This window comes from Kogia breviceps, chromosome X (assembly GCF_026419965.1).
Source record: "Kogia breviceps isolate mKogBre1 chromosome X, mKogBre1 haplotype 1, whole genome shotgun sequence".
Lineage (NCBI taxonomy): Eukaryota > Metazoa > Chordata > Mammalia > Artiodactyla > Physeteridae > Kogia > Kogia breviceps.
Genome location: NC_081330.1, coordinates 37,985,511 through 37,999,309, shown reverse-complemented (window position 1 = coordinate 37,999,309; position 13,799 = coordinate 37,985,511). Strand labels below are relative to the sequence as shown.

Genomic DNA, 13,799 nt, shown 5'->3' with positions numbered 1-13,799 from the left:
CCCAGAGAGAAGCCACAGGGCTCAGTCTCCCAACAAGGCTGCCTTCCACTCATCCTTTAAAGAGGAGTGGGTGGTGTGATCCCTGCCAGCGGTTCCCCAAGGTTCTGTGGTGGGTGTCTGAGGACACTGGTTACTTGCTCCTTTAGGGCCTCTGCACCCGCCACCTTTGACCCTTCTAGCATAACCCACACCTCACAGGCTCACTGCCTGTCTCCTGGATCACACGTGGACCGAGACTATCTCCTAGACCTTTTCCTGTCTTCCAGAAGGCCTGGCACGTTGTAGGTGAATTGTCTGAGGTAAAAAGGGATGACCGCTCCCTGGCACCAGGCACTGCAGTCAGGATCCTACCTCCCAGGGCCCCTACCCCACCTCCACCAGCAAACTGGCCTGGAGTTGCCACCTGTCCCTAGTCCTGGCCGGAAAATGGGGGAACAGGAGGTGGAGACCCGGGTATTCAAATAATTGCTTTGCAGTAGCACAAAGTGGCTTTTGAGGCAGGCAGCGGCGAATTTGCGACCCTTCGGGTTTCTGATCTCTCCCCGCCACTCATTACCAGCTCCTGCATTTGGGTCTATTTCCTTTGCTCCCCTGAGCCTCGGTTTTATTTTCTGTACAATGGGGAGGATGATGAGGTGAGAAAATGGATGGAAAGCACAGTGCCCGGTGCTTAGTAAGTGCTCACCCAGCGGCAGCTGGATTATCCGCCCGTCACTGTACTTGGAGCCCCCCCCTCGCCGGCTCCCCTGCGGGGGCCTGTCCAGGGTGAAGGGTGAGGGGGGAGCTCCTCCGCGGCGGATTGCAGGCGGGCGAGAGGCAGCAGACGCTGTGTATACCAGTTGCCTCGCTAGTTCGCCACCTCAGCTCAGCCGCGGCCCTGGGGCCGAGCCAGTCAGTCGCCTCCTCCTTTAAGATTCTGGTCACAGCAGGGGCTGGGTTTCTAAGGCAGGCGTGATCTCTCTCTTCCTACAGACGCCGCTGCCGCTACCGTCGGCACTGGGCACAGCCCGGGGCAGCGCGAGGGGGAGACGGCCAGAGGGTGGCCAGAGGGTTCCCCGGCCAGGGCAGCCGCCCAGCCGCGGCCCGCAGGGGGCCTCGACAGTAAGTATCGCGCTCCGCGCAGCCAGGTTTGGGATCGCCTGGGAAAGGACCAGAAAGAGGGGCACCCAGCTGATGAGGCCGGGGTGTGTGGGGTTGGGGGGGTCGGCAGCCGGGTGCTGGGGTCCTCACCGGCCCCACACAGCGACTCCAGGCGGCGCTGGCATGGATCCCTGGTCCTGGGCACGCACCCGCCGGGCTCCCGCAGTCGATGGACCGTGGACAGAGTTGGCTCGACCGGAGCCGACATCCCTCCTCCCCACCATCCACCAGCCCCCCACCCCCAGTCCCTAAGGAGCCGTTCGGGTTGACAGGCCACCCGCGAGGAGATTGGAAGACAAGATGCGCGGGGCCGAGGGTTTGGACGCCCGTGGAAAAGTGGCGGCGTGAGCGGGAAGTTTTCCTCTGGAAGTGGCGGTGGCGAGGGGGGGAGGAGAGGTAGAAGCCGCGAGGCACACGCCGGCGGGGGCAGGGGCGACCCCTGGGGGACTCGGGCCCCGCCCTCCCCGCAGCTGCCCTGTCCCGAAGCTCCGCCCCCCCGCCGGAGCCCGGCGTCAGAAGTGCGGGGACTTCTAGGCGCAGCTTCCCCAGGGCCGGCGCACCCTGGCTGGCCTGCCCTCGCGTGGCCTCAGCGTTCACGAAGCATCTCGGCGCTGAGAAACAAGACCGCCCGCCCAACAAGGTGATGCATTACTTGTAGAAAGCTTGGCAGGTGGGAATATGCAGACCCGTACCTGTCACTTTCTTTTCCTGAGCTTTGTAAAATTCTAGGGTGGGGGGGACGGTGGTGTCTCAGATCACAAAGGTGAGTTTATCCGAAGTCACAGAGTCCCATTCTTAGAGAAGACCCAGATCTCCCTTATGCTTGCCACCCCCACCCCCCAGATTCTCATCTGTACCAAGAGTCCTGATGATCATAATAGCTGTTACTATGTGCCAAGCATCGTGCTGACCTCTTTAGGTAGTAATGAGAATTCGTGTACAGTCAGAACTGTAGCTGGCATTCACTCGGTGCTTTCTTTGTACCCGGCACAGTTGTAGTAAGTGCTTTACGTGTGTTTAATCTTCACAACCCTGTGAGGTAGAACCTGATAAATTCCCCATTTTACAGATGAGGAGATTGAGGTGGTGGAAATTGAGGGGTGGACAAGCCCAAGGTCCCACAGCTGGTGAGAAGCAGAGCTGGGCTTCCCCCCCACCCCGTGTTCCACGCCCCCACTTCTTACTTCCGCACCCAGACTGTTAACCACTAGAAAGAGGGTGAGAATTTGACTTTATTGAAGTAATAACACAGGCTTTGTTTTCCCCACAGTACAGCTTATTTATCCTGTAGATCTGAAGTCAGGGCCCAAGGTCCAAAGAGATTTGAACCAATTTTCAAATCATCCTCATTACATTCTGTGAAGAGAGGCAAACCAAGTGGACTGTAACAGGACAGCAGATCCTATTAGTATCTAAACATAACAATGATAATCGTGATTGCTAATAGCCACTAGTGATTCAACACTTACTTAGTGCATTTAATCTTCATGTAGGTACTTTGAAATAGGTACTATCATGAACCCCATTTTATAGATGAAGGAACTGAGGCTCAAGAGGTTGAGTAACTTGCCACAGAGTTCGGATTCCAGCCCAGATCGTCTGCCTCCAAAGTCCAGATTAGATCTGACCTTTGGCAGATTTGTGCCAACTCCTTGAGCCATCTCCTCCTCCGCCAGTTGTCCAGAGCCCTGCACTGTTCCCTCCATTCCCCAGCCCCCTGTTTGCACTGAAGAAAGGATTGTACAGGTTGGTGGAGAAAGGGCTTCCTAAAGAACATGGAGTGTTCTGCATGGATTTGGGTTTTGTCGTTGCACTAAGTGCTGTGCCTGTAACATCAATAAGTTGTTCTGCTTTATAAGTTTTATTAATTGGACAAGTGTCTGGTCTGCTGGCTTGGACCTGTTAATCCAACATTATGGCTCTATCTGAGTACCACTGTTAGGAATTATTTTCTAAAAAGTTTTTAGAACCTTATTTGCAATGCTGAGCAAAGCCATCTTCCCACCTCCTGCGGAGGGAGAGGGGGCTTCTTTTTCGGCCAGGACTTAAGTAGCAGAGACTGCAGAAGACACTTGTGTAGAAGTATTGCTATTCCTATTGATTTTTGTCCCTCCTTCCCCCAGGATGGCCCCTGTGAACTGAACAGAATGTGGCCAGGTTCCGAGGGGCTCTTCCTGAGGCATGTCTGGTCCTGCAGTGGGGATGTTTGTAATTTCCCACCATTAGCCCTGACCCATTTACAGATCCTCTTCCACAGACCCTCTTCGGTGTGGACGTAACGGCGTGTGAGCTTCGTGGCTTTGGTCTCCATTACTATGGCTGAACTTCAGTGCATCTGCTAGCGGTCCACTCCTCCTGCCCCCTCCCATGAGAGGGGGGTCTTCCACGTGTAGCTTTTGGGTGGTGCATAGGATGTGTGGCTGGTAATCCAGTGCTGGGCTGTGTCCCTGGTTGTCTCTGTGGCCTCTCCTGAGTTCAGTGCATCATGTCAGAAGGCCGCACGAAAGGGGCCACTGGGTAGCACTCGTCCTCTGCCCTCATTCCTGTGGCTAGAAATTACAGATTCACTTCAGTATTGCCTGCATTTTTTCAATGACTTCTCTTAATTACAGTGACTTAAATACCTAGAGGTTTTCCTCTTTACTGAATCTTCTCCTTTCCTGGAATGCCCTTCTCTGCCTTGTCCATCTGCTGGACTCCTGTTCACCTTCGCCACTCAGCTTGGGGTGGGGCTGGGGTCTGGTGGGAGTCATGGGGAGGGGGGAACAGCCCTCCTGTGTACTCCCATAACATCCTCTGCTGACCCCTGTGGTTCCAGGTGACACATGATTTTTTTTTCTTTCTGTTGACATACCTACCCCCACGTCAGACTGCAACTTCCCTGAGGGGCGAGACTGGCCCTAGTTCCTCTTCAGTGCCTGGCACTGTACCTGGCACGTAGTAGGTGCTCAGTACATTTTTGTTGTGTATGAATGAATGCTATCTAAGAGCCGGTGGAGGGAGCCCCTGACTCACAGCAAGGGACTCTGCTATTATTCCCTTTAGAAGAAGGCAGGTGGGAGCAGAGCTGGTATTATTCTGTAACAGAGAGTCCCAGTTCTGTGGATTTTACTCACTGAAAAAATACAAATACACCGTAATGCCAAAACCTGAACGCTTGGGGAAGGTCTTTTCTGGTTAGTAGCACGTTCTGGGTAACTGAGGGTTAGGCGAAAAAAAATAGGTATTTTTCGTTACCTTTTTGGGTCTTTCTACAATGTCTGGGCCTGGTTTTCTAGTGAAAACCAGAATTAATGAATTGAATCTGGGGTCCATCACTGAATCTGTGTTGCCAAGTAGGTAGCCTGTGGGTTCTTGGGATTACCGAGGATTCTATCTCTCCCAAGGCTGGTTGCGGAATACGGCATAATCACCTTACCACCTTCACCCAAAGACAAGCCTACAAGCCCTTTGAGGTTTGCAGTTTTACTGCTTTTCACATCCTCGAAACTGACAGGGGGGCCCAACTAATAACATGAAAGAGGTGCAGAGTGTTTGGTGCTAGCTCATGCCCTCTGAGATAGAAAATCAGCACCCGCTCTTGCCCTTCACTTTTATCCTTAGGTGGAGGGTTCACCAACCTTGCTTCCCCTTTTCTGATACCATAGGATCTTCCTTGTGCTTTAGAAAAGACCTTTTAATTCCTTCCTCCCCCTCAGCAGGAAGATGCAATTAGGCAGAATAAAAGGTGTCTCGTTGCCCTGAGGCTGTAGTTGGCATCTCTGGACATCTCCAAACAGGGTGACATGAATTTACCAGGCCTCTGCTTACATAGCCTCTTTTGTTAAGTTGCTTCTTGGCCTGATTTCTGCCCTGTACCCCCTCCCCACCATGTACTCGATGGACAGAGCTTGAAGCTGGTGCATAGGGCAGAAGTCGGGCCTTGCTTGGTTTGCTCCCTCAAGAGGTTTGCCTGGTGCCTGCTGGGCATGGTGCCTGGGCTTCACATGCCACCTGCATCATCTCAGGCAAGAAGGGGGCAGATGGGCCATCTAGGCAAAGCAGCGGGAAGGATGTGCCTTTCTCTGTCCAGCTATGACTAGACTGGCTTGCCCCGAGGGGGCACTGGGGAGAGGACCTTATGCCCCAGCAGAGCCAGACGTGAGAGAGAGAGCGAGGAGAAGGTTTACTCTCTCGCTGTCTCCCTGTGTCAGCTCCAGCTACTTGCTCCCCCAGTCCACCTCTCCCCAGCACCCCTCTCCCACTCGGGCTGTCCTCTTCATGCCTCCAGCCAACCCCCCGCCCCGTCTGTCTCTGGGCCAGTTCTCCGTGCCCTCCCTCTCTACGGGCCCAAATCTGGCCCCTCCTGTGGTCCCCAGCTGCAGTCCTTCTCCAGAAAGCCTTGGGCTGCTGCTTCTGGAAATCCGCAGAGAGTGGATAAGGCTGAAATAAATAACTTCCCAAGTCCCCGGCAACTCTGAGATTCTCCAGCTGTTTGACCAGAGTCAGGGGTTGGAGCGTCCCAGGCTGGCGGCCCGGCCCATCGCTGCCTGGCAGCCTCACAGAGAGGAGGGAGATGGCACAGCCAGCCCACTGAGTAGGCCCTCATTTGGCTTCAGGAGGCTTTGCCTGGAACCCTGTGCAGCCGGCGCCTGCCAAGCAGCCCCCAGAGGGCTGCTGTTTGAGCCCTGGGTCTTTGGCTGCTGGGGGCAGCTACTTGTTGGGATGTTCCCAGCAGCTCCTGTCCACACCTGCTCCCCCTATCTGGCCTCCAAACCTTGTTTCCAGTTCAGCCCTGGGCAGACTAGAGGCTAGGATCCGGAAAGAGAGAAAGATCTGGGTGGCCAGGGACCCTCTGCCGGCTTAGCGTTCTGTGCCAGAGCTCTGCAGCCCAGCCTGGCCTCAGAGAGGTGTGCTCACTGAGGGGAAGAATTCAGGCTTACTGCTCCCTTCCCTGCCAACTCCACTTTTCCCATCATGACCATTCCCTCTCACCTTCTGGAATTCTCTCCCCTTCCCATTTTCTCCTCTTGATCTCATTCTCTTTCGCAAGAAAAATACAGCCTCTGGTGGCTGGGGAATTGGCCCAAGTTGAGACGGTGTCCATTTCCCCATTTCCCCAGCCGTGAAATGGGGCGGGTGCCGTCCTGCTGTCAGTGTGGCAGAATAGCAGCAGTGCCCTTCCCCAAAGAGCTTGATCACCCGGAGTCCCATACCAGAAGGCTCTCATGACTGCGTGGCCCACTGCCGGAGCCTGAGGGCAGAGCTGGGGACAGCTCGAGGGCATTTCGAGAGCAGGCGAGGCACAGGACTGGGCCGCCAAAAAAAGCTAAGAGCAATGAGAGTCGGCCGTCACAGTTTCTCTGCCAGGCTTGCCTTCTCCAGGCCTGTCCTTTCTCCTTCACTGTCTCCAAGGCCCTCCTCTTGTCTCATTTCTGCGCTTCTGTCTGGGTTTCTCTGCTTCATCTCGCCTCTCCCCTCCCTCCTGGCTTTGTCTGGCCCCCTCTCCTGCTCAGCTGTCTTCCCCTCCTGTCCTCACCTCTTCCCCTCTGGCTCGGTCAATCTCTGTCTCTGCCTACTTTAGAAATACTTGGTGTGGTACGTGGAGGGTGGAGGCGGGGTGCCCAGAGCCCCTTGGCTCTGGGCACAACTCCTTCAGGCTCCCGTGAGTATTTCGTTGCTCCAGTCACCCTCACTGCCTCTGCCAGTGACAGGTGAGTGGGGTCTATAATGCAGGCATCTCCCCACTAACTCTGCCACAGCTCAGTGTCAGCAGCTTCAGACCTGGTGACCCACGGGGCCATATGGCATGAGCCTCACATCTGGCACAGCCCTCACCACATCTGTCACTGAGCTGGAAGCCCCAGCACGGAGGGTTTAGGAGCGTGTCTGGGCCTATTAGACAACACGTCTGAGTCTATTGGATGTGTAGCCCCTGAGCGGGAGAAGGAGGGAGGGGAGGGCTCGGCTGTCAAGAGGGTCCTCTGCAGTATCCTCTCAGAAGCCTCATGGGGTCGGTCTTTTGTGAGGTGACTCCAGTCTCCCAGGTATTTGTGGAAGGACAAATGGCTTTGGTCTCTCTACCTGCTCCCTTGTGACCTGGTAGAACAGGTGACAGGTGCCTCCATTCCAGCCTTCAAGGGAAAAGCAACTGCTTGGACAACCAGAAAACGAATCCAGACGCCAGCAGGTTTTCCAGAAGATCCCTCTGCAGGCTCAGCTAAGGAGGAAGTTGCAGGGCCATGAAGGCCTGGAGGGAAAGAAGGAGAAAAGCCCAGGAGGCAGCCCTGGGAAAGTAATCGAATTGTCTACCCAGAGGCTCTCAGGAAGGGAAAAGACTATCAAAAATCATCCTGCCCACCCCCTGGGCCTCTGGCCATTCTGAAAGAAGAGTTGTTTGCTCTTTAAAGAAACATTCCTTCCCTGGGAAGGAGTAGCCGTTAGATTTCCCACCGCTTCTTCTTAGACTGTAGCCCTCCTGTACTCTTCCTTTGACTCCATTCTCTCCCTATTTTTGTATTTGGGCAGAGATGTTGAAGGGTTTCTCCCGTGGACGAGACTCCCCATCTAGAAACCTATCTTTCACAGGCTGAGGCAGAACCAGTAGGCATTTGGTAATGGATTGCATGGAATGGCCAGAGGATTCTAATCCATATACCTCAAAATCACTCCTATCCGTGCATCCATCAAGCCATTTAGAAAATATGGGACTTCCTCGGTGGTCCAGTGGTTAAGACTCCATGATTCCATTGCAGGGGACATGGGTTCGATCCCTGGTCTGGGAAGTTCCACATGCCGTGCAGTACGCCCCCCGCCCCCCAAAAAAGGAACTTCCCTGGCCGTCCAGTGGTTAAGACTCCACTCTTCCAATGTAGGAGGTGCGGGGGAACTAAGATCCCGCATGCCGTGTGGCACGGCCAAAAAATAGATAAATAAAAAGAAAATATTTATTGTAGCACCTGCTATGTGCCAGGTACATACTAGGTGCCAGAGATAGATACACTGTTGAACAAAAGAGACATAGTCAATACTCTTATGGGGTTTATGGCCAAATAATCACATAAATGAATCTATAATTACAGAGCCTGATGAGTCTCACGAAGGAAACAGATCGGGTTGCAGTGTTAGGAATATCAAGGGGCAGAGTTGTCAGGGAAGACTTCTGTGAGGAGTTGATATTTACATGGAGACCTGAAGGATGAAAGATCAGCCACGGGAAGAATGGGGAAAGAGCTTTCCAGGAAAAAGGAGTATGAAGTGGAAAGGCCTCGAGGTAGCATAGAATTTGATGTGTTCAGAAACTGAAAGGAGGCCAGTGGGGCCAGATTGTTCTAGGCAAGAGTACGAGTAGCATAAGAGAAGTTTGGCAAGGAGGAGAGAACAGCAGGGCCTTGTAGGCCACGGCAAAGGACTCTGGATGTTCTTCACTTGCAGTGGGAAATGTCTACAGGGTGTTAGGCAGGGGAGTGATGGGATCTGATTCGGGCTTTTGCAATATCTGTAGCGACCAGGCTTAAAAGGGGTCAGCAGTGGCTACAGAGGGAGACCAGGAAGGAGGCTACTGCTGCAATCCAGGGGAGAGATGATGGTGGCTTGAACTGGGTGACAGCCATGGAGATGGAGAGAGTTGGTCAGATTCTGAAAGAACAGCTGCAAGGACTTACTGAAGGGTTAGAGGTGGGGGTGAGGGAAAGGGAGAGACAGAACTCAAGAATGACTCAGGTTTCTGGCTTGAGTCATTGAAGAGGTGTTGGTGCCATGTACTAAGATGAGGAGGGCTGAGGGAGGCCTGGGCTTGAGGGGGAAAATCAAGAGTTCAGTTTTGGACATGTTAAGTTTGTGATTCCTGTGAGACATGGCAGCAGAGACGTCAGAGTAGATCATTGGAAGGAGTTTGGGAGCTCACAGAAGAGGTGTGGGTAGAACTGGAAATTTGGGAGTTGTCTGCACATAGATTGTATTTCAAGCTAGGGGACTGATGAGGTCACCTGGGAAAGAGAGTAGAGAGAGAAGAGAAAGCCTGCGGCCCAGTTGAGAAGAACCACAGTATCCAGTGATTAAGTGGAGGAGGAGAAACCCACAAAGGAGACTAAGAAAAAGTGGGCAGAAAGGTAGTTGGGTGTCAGGAAGCAATCACAGAAGCCAAGGGAGGAGAGTGTCCCAAGAAGGAGGGAGTGGTCAGCTGTGTCCAAAGCTGGTTAGAGGGTGAGTACACTGAGGACTGAGAGATAACCATGAAGGCCATTGGTGACCTTAACAAGAGTGACTAAGTGGAATTGAAAGATGTGGGAGCCAGATTAGAGTGGTTTGAGGAGCAAGTGGGAGACGAAGACGTGGAGAAGATATGGGTAGAAAACTCTTGAGCGATTTTGCCATGAAGAGGGGCGGGAAGTGGGACAGTGTAAGGGGATTGTGGAGTGGAGCCAGGTGGTTTCTGTTAGTTTTCTTAAGGATGGATGGTTTCCATCAGTGTGCTAGCACGATTCTGGAGAGGTGAAGAGATTGATGACTTAGGGAAGAGAGTGAATGCCCAAAGGAGTAAAATCCTTGAGAAGTTGAGTACCCTCTATGGTACCAGAGCATAACTGAAGAGATCTGCCATTGATAGGAGGAAATAAAGATCCTCCATTTTAGTAGAAGGGGAAAAAGAAAACACAGGGACAGGTGCAGACAGGGTGGTGTGTAGATTTGGTGGTGGTAAGATAAAGGAGCTCTCATTTGATGGCTTCAGTTTTCTCAGTAACATATGGAATAAGGTCATCAGCTGAGACTTGTTGGCACAAATGGGGAGGTGGGGAAGGAAGATCTAGGAGAGAGGAGGAGCTATGAAAGAGTCATCTGAGAGAGTGAGAAAATGGTGGCCAGATAGCATTGAGAGCCCATACCAGGTTTGAGACCATGGGTACAAAGTGAAAGCCATCTACTCAAGTGTGTGGTTTTTCTCCAGCTGCCTTTAGCTACTTGGATACAGGCACGGATAACGCATATGGTTGAGTTTATTGAGGAGCGGAGTTCGCAAGGGAAGAATAGCAGAGGAAGAGGAAGTAAGGAAGGTGAAGGTGTTTTTGCAAAAGAATGATGTGAACCTGAAGGGAAGTGACAATAAGAAGGGGCTTGAAGGAGAGCAGAAGGTGAATAACTAGGGGCAAGTGCTTAGGGAGGCCTCTCTGAGGAGATGACATTTAAGCTGAGACCTGAAGGGTGAATGAAGAGTTGGCTCTGCAAAGAATGGGGGAACAGATTTCCAAGGAAGGGAATAACAAGTGTGAATAGGTGATCTCGATTAGTCCTGCAGTGGGAGTCCTTGCAGAGGTACACTGGCAGGATAGATGGGGAATACAGAGTGGGATGTTGGCAAGGGAGATTTGGGGAGGTGGTCCAGTATCTGATGACGACCCCAAATCTAGGTGTAATGATGGAATGAGTGGCTGAATGAAGGTAGAGGAAGCAGTTTTTGGAGGCCTCTTCATCACCCTGTGGATGTTGAATTCACCAGTGGTGGTATCAAGAGTTGGAGTGGGCACACCCATTGGGGTGGCTATTATCAAAAAAATGTTTAATTATTAAAAAGGTAGAAAATAAGAAGTATTGTCAGGGATGTGAAGAAGTTGGAATCCTTGTGCATTGCTGTTAAGAATGTAAAATGGGGGACTTCTCTGGTGGCGCAGTGGTTAAGAATCCGCCTGCCAATGCAGGGGACACGGGTTCGAGCCCTGGTCCGGGAAGATCCCACATGCAACTAAGCCCGTGCGCCACAACCACTAAGCCCACGTGCCACAACTGCTGAGCCCTCGCACCTAGAGCCTGTGCTCCGCAACAAGAGAAGCCACCACAATGAGAAGCCCGCACACATCAACAAAGAGTAGCCCCCGCTCACTGCAACTAGAGAAAGCCTGCGTGCAGCAACAAAGACCCAGCGCAGCCAAAAATAAATTTATTAAAGAATATAAGTGGTACAGTCACTGTAGAAAACAGTATGTCAACTCCTCAAAAAATTAAACATAGAATAGCCATATGATCCAACAATTTCCCTTCTGGGTATATACCCAAAAGAAGCGAAAGCAGGGACTCAGATATTTGTGCACCCATGTTCACGGCAGCATTATTCACAATAGCCAAAAGTTGGAAACAACCCGTGTCCATTGACAGATGACTAAAATGTGGTACATATATACAATGGAATATTATTCAGACTTAAAACGGAAGGAAATTCTGATTCATGCTACAACATGCATGAACGTTGATGACACTAGCCTAAGTGAAATCAGCCAGTTAGGAAAGGACTACTGTTGTATGGTTCCACTTCTACGAGGTTCCTAGAGTAGTCAAATTCATGGAGCCAGAAAGATAGAATGGTGGTTACCAGTGACAGTGGGGAGAGCGGAATTGGGCATCGGTGTTTGATGGATACAGAATTTCGGTTTGGGAGGATGATGAAGTTCCAGAGACAGATGGTGGTGATGGTTGTGCAACAATGTGAGTGTAATTGATGCCACTTAACTGTGCGCTTAAAAATGATGAAATGGTAAATTTTATGTTGTGTACATTTTCCCACAATGAAATAAAAAGTTAGGGGATTCCCTGGTGGTCCGGTGGTTAGGACTCGGCGCCTTCAGTGCTGGGGGCACAGGTTCGATCTCTGGTCAGGGAACTAAGATCCTGCTAGCGGCACAGTGCGGCCAAAAATGAAATAAAATTAAAATAAAAAGAGCAGAGGGGAAGATCCCATGTGACTAGGAACTGAAGTCCTCAGTGAGTTGCGGGGACCACCCAGGATGTCATAGACAGCAGTGGGGAGGGAGACAGAGTGGTAGAGGTGGGCAGCAGGCATGTTCCTCAAGGGAGCAGGATTTTTGGCAGAGGAAGGAGGAATGGTACTGGCAAGCCAGGAGGCACCTGCACCTACCTCCACCCGCCACACTCCCTGAAGGTCTTGAGATCTGAGGGGGAAAATAATCCAGCTTCCAATTGAGAGGGCTGGCGGCCAAATGATGTCCTCAAGGAACAGACCAGGCTTCCATTGAGAAAGAAGGTGAAAGGGCACTTTCAGAGAGTAAATGAAAGATACAGAGGGGTTTTCTGTTGACCAAGAGCTCCTGAGGGTACAGCGGAAGGGTTTGAAGGGAGGAGAAGTGTAGCATTAGGGGATGAGAATCCCTGGGTTCTGAGGGATGACCCGAGTTGAGTGAACTTGTCTTTGGTGTTGACCGAAGTTAACAGGCATGTGAGGCCCGCTGGGCTGAGTCTCCCATATGGAAAGGTGGACTTACAGGCAGGTAGGAAGTCATTTCTGTAGCTGGAGTCTCTGATATGTCCCTTCTACTGTGGTGGCTTCGAGGCAGGCTGCTCTGACAGCACTGGCGTGGCCCTCCGTTCACTGGCAGAGGAGCTGTCTGCTGACCCTCCCCCCGCGTGTACTTTTTGCCTGCTACTTAGCCCATGGGTTCTTGGCCAAAATCCTGTGGGAAAATTGGCTCTGGAGTTGGACGGACCTGGGGTGACATTTTAACTCCACCACAGTGTATACAGCTGGGTGTTCCAGAGCAAGTTTAACTTAATCTCTCTTCACAAATTCTCAGTTTCCGCACCTGTAAATGGCGATAATATCTCCTACTTGGGGGGTGTCTGTCGTGAGGCTGGATCGAGGCAATATGTGCACTGTACCTGGCGCATTGCGAGTCCTCAGTAAATGGCAGCTGTTGTTTCAGTACCGTGCTCTCTCAGCATCTTCTTCAACTTACTCCCAGATGTTGTGAGTCCTCAAGCTGTTCTTTTGCTGACCAAGCTCTTCAGTAAGGCTAAACGGTGCCCCATCTCTCCAGATCTGTCTCTCCTTTCCCCTAATGCAACCTTACCTGTCTTATTTCTTATACTTTTGGAGCCCTCCCTGTTCTTTCCTTTTCTGATGCAGGCAGTGAGTTCTTTGTTTGCATGGCTTCATGTATTCTCTCTCTAAGACAGCATTTGTGTTTTCTTTTTTTTTTCTTTTTTTTTTTAAATTAATTTTTTATACAGCAGGTACTTATTAGTTATCTGTTTTATGCATATTAGTGTATATATGTCAATCCCAATCTCCCAATTCATTCCACCACCACCACCCGCCCCCAGCTTTCTCCCCTTGGTGTCCATACATTTGTTCTCTACATCTGTGTCTCTATTTCTGGCTTGTAAACCAGTTCATCTGTACCATTTTTCTAGATTCCACATGTATGCGTTAATATACGATATTTGTTTTTCTCTTTCTGACTTACTTCACTCTGTATGACAGTATCTAGGTCCATCCACGTCTCTACAAATGACCCAATTTCGTTCCTTTTTATGGCTGAGTAATATTGTATTGTATATATGTACCACATCTTTATCCATTCGTCTGTTGATGGGCATTTAGGTTGCTTCCATGACCTGGCTATTGTAAACGGTGCTGCAGTGAACATTGGGGTGCATGTGTCTTTTTGAATTATGGTTTTCTCTGGGTATATGCCCAGTAGTGGGATTGCTGGGTCATATGGTAGTTCTATTTTTGGTTTTTTAAGGAACCTCCATACTGTTCTCCATAGTGGGTGTATCAATTTACATTCCCACCAAAAGTGCAAGAGGGTTCCCTTTTCTCCACACCCTTTCCAGCATTTGTCGTTTGTAGATTTTCTGATGATGCCCATTCTAACTGGTGTGAGGTGATA

At 51.2% G+C, this 13,799-nt stretch overlaps 1 protein-coding gene across 8 annotated transcripts in view; it reads left to right on the top strand.

Moving 5' to 3' along the window:
- FRMPD3 (FERM and PDZ domain containing 3) overlaps nt 1–13,799 on the top strand; it is a 132,032-nt gene that overhangs the window by 50,914 nt on the left and 67,319 nt on the right. For 2 of the 8 annotated variants that reach the window (XM_067023379.1, XM_067023380.1), the window contains exon 1: nt 1,029–1,101. The exons of 3 other annotated variants lie outside the window; for them this stretch is intronic. The gene's annotated coding sequence lies outside the window, so the exon portion shown is untranslated. Of the gene's footprint in view, nt 1–972; nt 1,102–13,799 lie in introns of those variants that run through there. 3 more of the 8 variants (XM_067023375.1, XM_067023383.1, XM_067023378.1) reach the window with 3 other exon arrangements.